This window comes from Meriones unguiculatus (assembly GCF_030254825.1).
Source record: "Meriones unguiculatus strain TT.TT164.6M chromosome 13 unlocalized genomic scaffold, Bangor_MerUng_6.1 Chr13_unordered_Scaffold_44, whole genome shotgun sequence".
Lineage (NCBI taxonomy): Eukaryota > Metazoa > Chordata > Mammalia > Rodentia > Muridae > Meriones > Meriones unguiculatus.
The window spans coordinates 1,605,829-1,615,428 of record NW_026843651.1 but is presented as its reverse complement, the minus strand read 5'-3'; the positions used below and the strand labels follow the sequence as shown (position 1 = coordinate 1,615,428).

Genomic DNA, 9,600 nt, shown 5'->3' with positions numbered 1-9,600 from the left:
TATTCAGGGTCTGAGCAGTCTGCACAGTATGACTCATGGCTAATGCCGCGGTGGTAGCTCCAACAGCCGCCAATGAGATGGCAGTAACAATGGTGGCTGTAGTTCCAAGATCCCTTTTCTGTCTGAAGAGAGTCATAGCATGAGGAGCATCAATAGGCACAGGCACCCAGCGAGGCATGCGAGTAACCAGGGCATACCTAAATTCACTAGCATTCCAGCATTGGGCAAAAAATCAAGTATCATTACCACAATTACTTGGCTCTATTTGGCTAATAATGAATAAAAATGGGGGATATAAACAAACAGGTGTGGGTTTATAGGAAATGTTATGAGAAGCCTTAACCCCCTCGTTTGAACATCCTGCATCAGTTCTAGAACTAGCAGTGGTGGTGTCTGAGGTCTGAGTAGGTTCAGGAGACCATTGCCCCCAGGGGCGAGACTTGCTCCATGTAAATTGACTAACTCCATGTTTTCCTCCACTTTTGAAAGTCATTTAAGGTTCTTAAATTATTTTTCCCTTTTTTTAAAATTTTTCATCAATTACACTTTATTCATTCTGCATCCCTCCATAAGCTCTTCCCTCCTTCCCTCCCAATCGCAGCCTCCCTCCTCCCCAAGTCCACTGATGGGGGAGGTTCTCCTTTCCTTTCTGATCTTAGTTCATCAGTTCACATCAAAAATGGCTGCATTGTCCTCTACTACGGCCTGGTAAGTCTGCTCCCGCCTCCCCCCCAGGGGGAGGTGATCAAAGAGCAGGCCAATTAGATTATGTCAGAGGCAGTCCCTCTTCACATTACTATGTAACCCAATTGGACTCTGAACTGCCCTGGGCTACATCTGTGCATGGGTTCTGGGTTGGAGTATGAGTCTCTGGGAAGTTCCCTGTGTTCAAATTTTCTTGTTCTGTTGCTCTCCTTGTGGAGACCCTGTCCTCTCCAGCTCTTACTATTTCCCAGTTTTTACATAAAATTCCCTTCACTCTGCCCAACAGTCGCCCATCAGGCTCAGCATCTGCATTGATAGTCTGTAGGGCAGAGGCTTTCAGAGGCCCTCTGTGGTAGGTTCCTAGGTTATTTCCTGTTTTCTTCTTCTTCTGATGTCCATCCTCTTTGCCTTTATGGATGGGGATTGGACATTTAAGTTAGGGTCCTCTCTCTTGCTTAGTTTCTCTAGATGCACAGGTTTTAGTGGGTTTGTCCTATGTTGTATGTCTATATGAGTGAGTATATACCATGTGTGTCTTTTTGCTTCTGGGACAACTCACTCAGGATGATCCTTTCCAGATCCCACCATTTACCTGCAAATTTCATGATTTCCTTATTTTTCATTGCTGAGTAATATTCCATTGTGTAGATGTACCACAATTTCTGCATCCATTCTTCAGTTGAGGGGCATCTGGGTTGTTTCCAGCTTCTGGCTATTACAAATAAAGCTGCTACAAACATGGTTGAGCAAATTTCCTTTTTGTGTACTTGAGCCTCTTTTGGATATATGCCCAGGAGTTGTATGGCTGGATCTTGGGGAAGCACTATTCCTCGTTGTCTGAGAATAAGCCAGATTGATTTCCAGAGTGGTTGTACAAGTTTACATTCCCACCAGCAGTGGAGAAAAGTTCCCCCTTCTCCACAACCTCTCCAGCCTGTGTTGTCACTTGGGTTTTTCATCTTAGCCATTCTCATGGTTGTAAGGTGAAATCTCAGGGTTGTTTTGATTTGCATTTCCCTAATGGCTACTGAGGTTGAGCATTTCTTTAAGTGCTTCTCTGCCAATCGGTATTCCTCTACAGAGAATTCTCTGTTTAGCTCTGTTCCCCATTTTTTAAGTGGATTACTTGGTTTGCTGCTTTTCAGCTTCTTTAGTTCTTTATATATACTGGATATGAGTCCTCTGTCAGATAAAGGGTTGGTGAAGATTCTTTCCCAATCTGTAGGTGGTCGCTTTGTTTTGATGACGGTGTCCTTTGCTTTGCAGAAGCTTTTCAGTTTCATGAGGTCCCATTTATTGGTTGTTGCTCTTAGAGCCAGTGCTGTTAGTGTTCTGTTCAGGAAGTTTTCCCCTGTACCAATGAGTTCTAGGGTATTTCCCACTTTTTTTTTTTCAAGCCGATTTAATGTGTCTGGTTTTATGTTGAGGTCTTTGATCCACTTGGACTTCAGTTTTGTGCAGGGTGATAAGTATGGATCTATTTTCATTTTTCTACATGTAGACATCCAGTTGGACCAGCACCATTTGTTAATGATGCCATCTTTTTTCCATTGTATGGTTTTGGCGTCTTTGTCAAAGATCAGGTGTCCATAAGTGTGTGGGTTTATTTCTGGGTCCTCTGTTCGGTTCCATTGATCCACCATTCTGTTTTTATGCCAGTACCATGCAGTTTTTAAAACTGTTGCTCTATAGTACAACTTAAGATCAGGGATGGAGATACCTCCAGAAGATCTTTTATTGTAGAGGATTGTTTTGGCAATTCTTGGTTTCTTGTTATTCATATGAAGTTGAGAATTTTTCTTTCCAGCTCTGTAAAGAATTGTGTTGGTAATTTGATGGGCATTGCGTTGAATCTGTAGATTGCTTTTGGTAAGATGGCCATTTTTACTATGTTAATCATGCCAAGCCATGAGCATGGGAGATCTTTCCATCTTCTCATATCTTCTTCTAATTCTTTCTTCAGAGATTTGAAATTTTTTTCATACAAGTCTTTGACTTCCTTGGTTAGGGTTACTCCAAGGTACCTTATGTCATTCGTGGCTATTGTGAAGGGTGTTGTTTCCCTAATTTCTTTCTCAGCCCTTTTGTCTTTTGTATACAGGAGGGCTACTGATTTTTTTTAGTTAATTTTGTATCCGGCCCCTTTGCTGAAGGTGTTTATCAGCTGTAGGAGTTCCCTGGTAGAGTTTTTGGGGTCACTCATGTATACTATCATATCATCTGCAAATAGTGATAATTTGACTTCTTCCTTTCCAATTTGTATCCCCTTGATCTCCTTTAACTGTCTTATTGCTCTAGCAAGGACTTCCAGAACTATGTTGAAGAGATATGGAGAGAGTGGGCAGCCTTGTCTTGTCCCTGATTTCAGTGGGATTGCTTTAAGTTTCTCTCCGTTCAGTTTGATGTTGGCTATAGGTTTGCTGTATATTGCCTTTACTATGTTTAGATATGTGCCTTGTATCCCTGATCTCTCCAATACTTTAAACATGAATGGTGTTGGATTTTGTCAAAGGCTTTTTCAGCATCTAGGGAGATTATCATGTGGTTTTTTTCTTTCAATTTGTTAATATGGTGGATCACATTGATGGATTGCCGTATATTGAACCACCCCTGCATACCTGGGATGAGGCCTAGTTGGTCATGGTGGATGATATATTTGATGTGTTCTTGTATTTGGTTTGTGAGTATTTTCTTGAGTATTTTTACATCAATATTCATAAGGGAGATTGGCCTGAAGTTCTCTTTTTTGGTTGGGTCTTTGTGAGGTTTAAGTACCAAGGTGACTGTGGTTTCATAGAATGAGTTTGGTAATGTTGCTTCTGTTTCGATTTTGTGGAATAATTTGAAGAGAACTGGAGTTAGCTCTTTTTTGAATGTCTGGTAGAATTCTGCACTGAAACCATCAGGTCCTGGGCTTTTTTTGGATGGGAGACTTTCGATGACTGCTTCTATTTCCTTGGGGGATATAGGACTATTTAATTGATTTACCTGGTCCTCATTTAGCTTTGGTAAGTGGAATCAATCAAGAAAATTGTCCATTTCATTTAAATTTTCAAATTTTGTTGCGTATAGACTTTTGAAGTAAGTCCTAATGATTGCTTGGATTTCCTCAGTGTCTGTAGTTATGTCCCCCTTTTCATTTCTGATTTTGTTGATTTGGATGGTGTCTCGCTGCCTTTTAGTTAGCTTGGCTAAGGGTTTGTCTATCTTGTTGATTTTCTCAAAGAACCAGCTCTTGGTTTCATTGATTCTTTGAATTGTTTTATTTGTTTCTAATTGATTGATTTCAGCCCTGAGTTTGATTATTGCCAGCCGTCTGCTCCTTCTTGGTGTGTCTGCTTCTTCTTTGTCTAGGGTTTTTAAGTGAGCCATTAAGTTGCTTGAATGCGCTGTCTCAAATTTCTTCTTGAAGGCACTTAGTGCTATGAACTTTCCTCTTAGCACTGCTTTCATTGTGTCCCACAAGTTTGGGTATGTTGTGTCTTCATTTTCATTGAGTTCTAGGAAGATTTTAGTTTCTTTCTTTATTTCTTCCCTGACCCAGCTGTCTTTTAGTAGCAAGTTGTTCAGTTTCCATGTATGTGTAGGCTTTTTGCTATTTCTGTTGTTACTGAGGTCCAGCTTTATTCCATGGTGATCAGACAGGATACAAGGGATTATTTCATTCTTCTTGTATCTGTTGAGGCTTGCTTTGTGACCCACTATGTGGTCTATTTTGGAGAAGGTTCCATGAGGTGCTGAGAAGAAGGTAAATTCTTTTGTGTTTGGGTGTAAAGTTCTGTAAATGTCTGTTAGGTCTATTTGATTCATGACCTCTGTTAGAGATATTGTTTCTTTGTTTAGTTTCTGTTTTGTCGATCTGTCCTTTGTTGAGAGTGGGGTGTTGAAGTCTCCCACTATTAGTGTATTGGTATCTATGTGTGGTTTAAGTTTTATCAATGTTTCTTTCACAAATGTGGGTGCCCTTGTATTTGGGCATAGATGCTCAGGATTGTGATGTCTTCTTGGTGGAATTTTACCTTGATGAGTATGAAGTGCCCTTCCCCATCTTTTTTGATTAATTTTGGTTGAAAGACTATTTTATCAGATATTAGAATGGCTATTCCTGCTTGCTTCTTGCATCCATTTGCTTGAAAAGCCGTCTTCCATCCCTTTACCCTCAGGTAATGTCTATATTTGTGACTTAGGTGTGTTTCTTGTATACAACAGATTGCTGGGTTTTGTTTACGTATCCATTCTGTTCGTCTGTATCTTTTTATTGGAGAATTAAGTCCATTGATATTGAGAGAGAGTAATGACCAGTGGCTGTTAGATCCTTTGAATTTGATGTTGGCTGTGGTCATACGGTTGTGTCCTTGGTTGCTTTTTGTTTTACTGTAGTGGGGTTATTTATTTCCTGTGTTTTCTTGAATGTAGCTAGCTTTCTTGGGTTGTATTTTCCCTTCCAGTGTCTTCTGTAATGCTGGATTTGTTTGTAGGTATTGTTGAAATTTGTTTTTGTCATTGAATATCTTGTTTTCTCCGTCTATGAGGACTGAGAGTTTTGCAGGGTTTAGTAGCCTGGGCTGACATCTGTGTTCTCTTAGGGTCTGCATGATATCTGTCCAGGCCCTTCTGGCTTTCATAGTCTCTGTTGAAAAGTCAGGTGTGATTCTAATGGGTTTGCCATTATATGTTACTTGGCCTTTTTCTCTTGCAGCTTTTAGTATTTTTTATTTGTTCTGTATACTTACGGTTTTGATTATTATGTGGCGGGAGGATTTTCTTTTCTGGTCTAATTTATTGGGTGTTCTATAGGCCTCTTGTATTCTTATTGGCCTCTCCTTTAAGTTGGGGAAATTTTCTTCAGTGATTTTGTTAAAAATATTTTCTGGGTCTTGGTGCAGGGAATCTTCTTTTTCCTCTATTCCTATTATTCTTAGGTTTTGTCTTTTTATGTTGTCTTGAATTTCTTGGATGGTCTGTGTCAGGAATTTTTTAGATTTCACATTTTCTTTGACAGATACATCTATTTCTTCCATTGTATCTTCTACACCTGAGATTCTTTCTTCCATTTCTTGTAGCGTATTTGTTGTGCTAACCTCTGTAGTTCCTGCTTTCTTCCCTAAGTTCTTTCTCACCACACTTTCTTCCATTTTTTTTTAATTTTTCCAATTCTATCTTCAGGACTTGAGCTATTTTGTTGGTTTCCTTCCCCTGTCTGACTGTATTTTCATGTTTTTCCGTCAATTCCTTCAGCTGTTTGTTTGAACAATCCACTGTTTCTTTTATTTCATTCAGTAATTTAAGCATTTCCTCTATAAAGGCCACATGCTGTTTGACTGCAGCTTCTTCTATTTCTTTTCATATTTTATTTGTTTCCTCTGTTATCATCTTCTTGAGCATAGAAGTTAGGTCGTCTCCTTGAACTTCATTTATGCTGGGGTGTCTATTTGCCCCTGGATAACTGGGTTCTGGAGATGCCATAATGCTCTGGCTTTTGTTGGTTGAACTTTTACGCTGTCCTCTACCCTTTGGGCTATCTTAGTTGTTTGAATTTAGTTTCTGGTTGTTCCTGGACTGTTGTAGTGGAGAGAATCCCTTTGGCAGGAAGATGGTTTTTAAAAATATGGAACGCTTCACGAATTTGTGTGTCATCCTTGTGCAGGGGCCATGCTAATCTTCTCTGTATCGTTCCAATTTTATTATATGTCCTGCCGAAGCGAGCACGAATATGTACATATTAACAGGAATATGTTTCTGGATAACTGGATCAGCTGTTAAGAGTGCATACAGCTCTTGCACTGAAATATGAGTTCATTTCCTGACACACATATTGGGAAGCTCATATACATTGTTTACAGAAATGGATTGTGTTCAAATCCGTAATTTATTAATTATTTATGATAGCTCACAACCTTGTAAAATTATTGATATGCTTGAGTATGAGTTGTGTAAATGGAAGGATGCTTGAGCATCAATCAGCTACCCTTTATAATTAACATGTGGAAATTTACATAAGTTTGTGTGCATGTGTGTGTTTACATATAAAAACACACATACATGCCTCTAACGATGAGCACTCAGTCATTCAATCACTGCATTATGAATGAACACAAACATCCAAATTCAATTCATCTAATTCTAGCTAAAGAATTATCTGACATTATATGTACATTTGTATGTACATTTATATGTATATGTACATATACATATATGTAATTCTAAAGTATTGTTTCATTTCTGATTTAAAATCATCAAACATAACTAAAGACATGTTTTAGTATTTAACATGCTTGCCACATAAGCAGGGAAATGTGAATTTGATCATGATAAAATGATGGAAGAAATGTTGGGTGCAGAAAAATAGGCCTGTAAGCCAAACTTTATGATCATGAAGACAAAGAGAAGGTATGTAATCCTGTCCACTGATTTCAGCAAAATCAGAAAGTAAAGGTTTCATAGAGATAAAAATAAAGTTGACAACTGAAGAAGAGAACCACAGTTGACTGGGACTTAAGAAGCACATGTGCTTATGTGCATGAACACCCACACACAAGCTCACAGTCACAATAGAGCTAAGAAATTAAAAATTCACAATTATTTTAAAAGTTCAAAGAATCATACCACAAACAATTTTTATAATTCTTTCTAAATAATTCTCTTCATATTAAATATTGAAAAATTTCCAGACCTGTTTGAAGTTGCTTGACCATTGAATCAGAACTTCATTGATGAAAAAGCCTTGATCTTGTGCACTCTTGAAGACAAACTCTCCCACTTTAAGTAGTAATACATTTCGAAAACTATATGCAATAAAGTTTTGTATATCATATATTTCCATAATATTCGTATTCTCATCAAAGTTTATTTCATCTCCAGCAGCATTTTTAAATTTAATTTTCCTCAGAAATGGATGCAGCTGAAGACAGACATCATATGAGTGAGTGGTCCACACAGATTACTGGCTGACTATAAAGAGAAGTTCATTTTCCCTTTCTCTAACATGGCTTTCTTTTTGAAAGTGCTTACTTTGTTTATTTGTCTTCCCAGATGTTTAATGAGATTAAAATTATTCCCCATAGAAATAATGCAAGAGCTACTGAACACAAGTAGAAATATTGTCTATGAGATGAAAGATAGTATGGTGTGTAGCATGTCCTTAGTTGGAAAAAGTCATGTGTCTTTCTCCAGCACCAGAAAATAATATTTCCATTTAGAAGATGTAGATTTGAATAAGATCCAAAATGTTGGCACCCAGTGAACATGGTTACTAAGGCTTCAACTGTTGTGACTTCACAGCAAGTGAGAGGCCATGCTGTGGAATTGAAAATGCCAGTGTCAGATCACATCAGGAGTGATCTGATAGACTAAGATCAGAAGTAAGGAAAAGAGGACCTCCCCTATCAGTGGACTTGGGGAGGGGCATGAGTGAAGAAGGGGGAGAGAACGTGGGATCGGGAGGGGAGGAGGGAGGGGCTTATGGGGAGATAAAAAGTGAACAAAGTGTAATTAATAATAAATAAATAAATAAATAAAAAGAAAATGCCAGTGTCTATGCTTCACATCTGTACACAAGATACTTGAAGGAAAAGCCCAAACCAAAGGAAATAAACAACACCCAAAGAAACACAGAAAATCAATAACACCACTGTTGCAAAAACAAAAGAAGACAAACAAACAAACTCACTACAATCATAAAAATCAAAATAACAGGCATGAGCAATCATTAATATCACTCAATATCAATGGACTCAATTCCTCAATAAAAAGACACAGAATAAGAGAATGGATGCTTAAACAGGACTCATCAATCTGATGCACACAAAAAACACATCTTAAAAACAAAGGAGGACATTACCTCAGGGTGAAGAGCTGGCAATAGGTTTTTCAAAGAAACTGACCCAAGAAGCAAATTGAAAGAAGCCATTCTAATTAATAAAATAATAGTTTAAGTGAATTTATTCATAGTAGATGAGAAAGGATACATATCATAACAAAAGGATACATATGATAGAAAAAATCCACCAAGATGATGTCTCAATTTTGAATATTTTGCTTCAAATACAAGGGCATCTACATTTGTAAAAGTAACATTACTAAAGCTTAAATCATACACTAATACGTCCACAGTAATAGTGGAATACTTCAAAACCCCACACTCACCAAAGAACAGGTCATGAAGACAGAAAAGAGAGAAACAATTAAATTGACAGATGCAAGATCAAATGGTTTTAATGAACATGTACAGAATTTTCACCCAGACAAAAAGAATATACCTTCTTTTCAGCACCTCACAGAAGCTTCTCCAAAATTGCTCATTGACTTGGTCAGAAAACAAGCCTCAACACGCACAAGAAAGTTAAAACAACCCTTTTATCTTATCAGACCACCATGGATTAAAGCTAGATTTCAATTACAATGGAAACAATAGAAAACCTAAAAAACAAAACAAACAAACAAACAAGCAAAAAACTGAACAATTCAGTGACCACTGGGCAGTGGGTCAGGAAAGAAATAAATTAAAGATTTTCTAGTATTCAATGAAAATGAAGGGACAAAATGCCTAAACTTCTGAGACACAATGAAAGCAGTGCTAAGGTGAAGTTTCAATGCATTAAGTGCCTTCCTAAAAAGAATTAACAAATTATCATAGCAGCAACTTAAAAACACACGTAAAAGCTCTAGAAGAGACAGAAGTAACCACATCCAAGAGGAGTTGACAGGAGGAAATAAACTCATGAATGAAATCATTATCATAGAAAAAATAGAAACAATACAAAGAATCAGTGAAACCAAGAGCTGTTTTTTGAGAACATGCAACAACTCTGGTTGCAGTAACAATGCAACAGAGTACCTAGACAAACTAACAAAAAGTCAGAAAGACTGTATCCAAATAAACAAAATCAGAAATGA

General features: G+C 37.7%; 1 non-coding gene across 1 annotated transcript; it reads right to left on the bottom strand.

Annotated features, from left to right (window-relative positions):
- Positions 1-6,307: 6,307 nt before the first annotated feature.
- Positions 6,308-6,414, bottom strand: LOC132651291 (U6 spliceosomal RNA). The gene has a single exon (XR_009589051.1). It is a non-coding gene; the product is annotated as a U6 spliceosomal RNA (small nuclear RNA).
- Between the last annotated feature and the right edge of the window lie 3,186 nt (positions 6,415-9,600).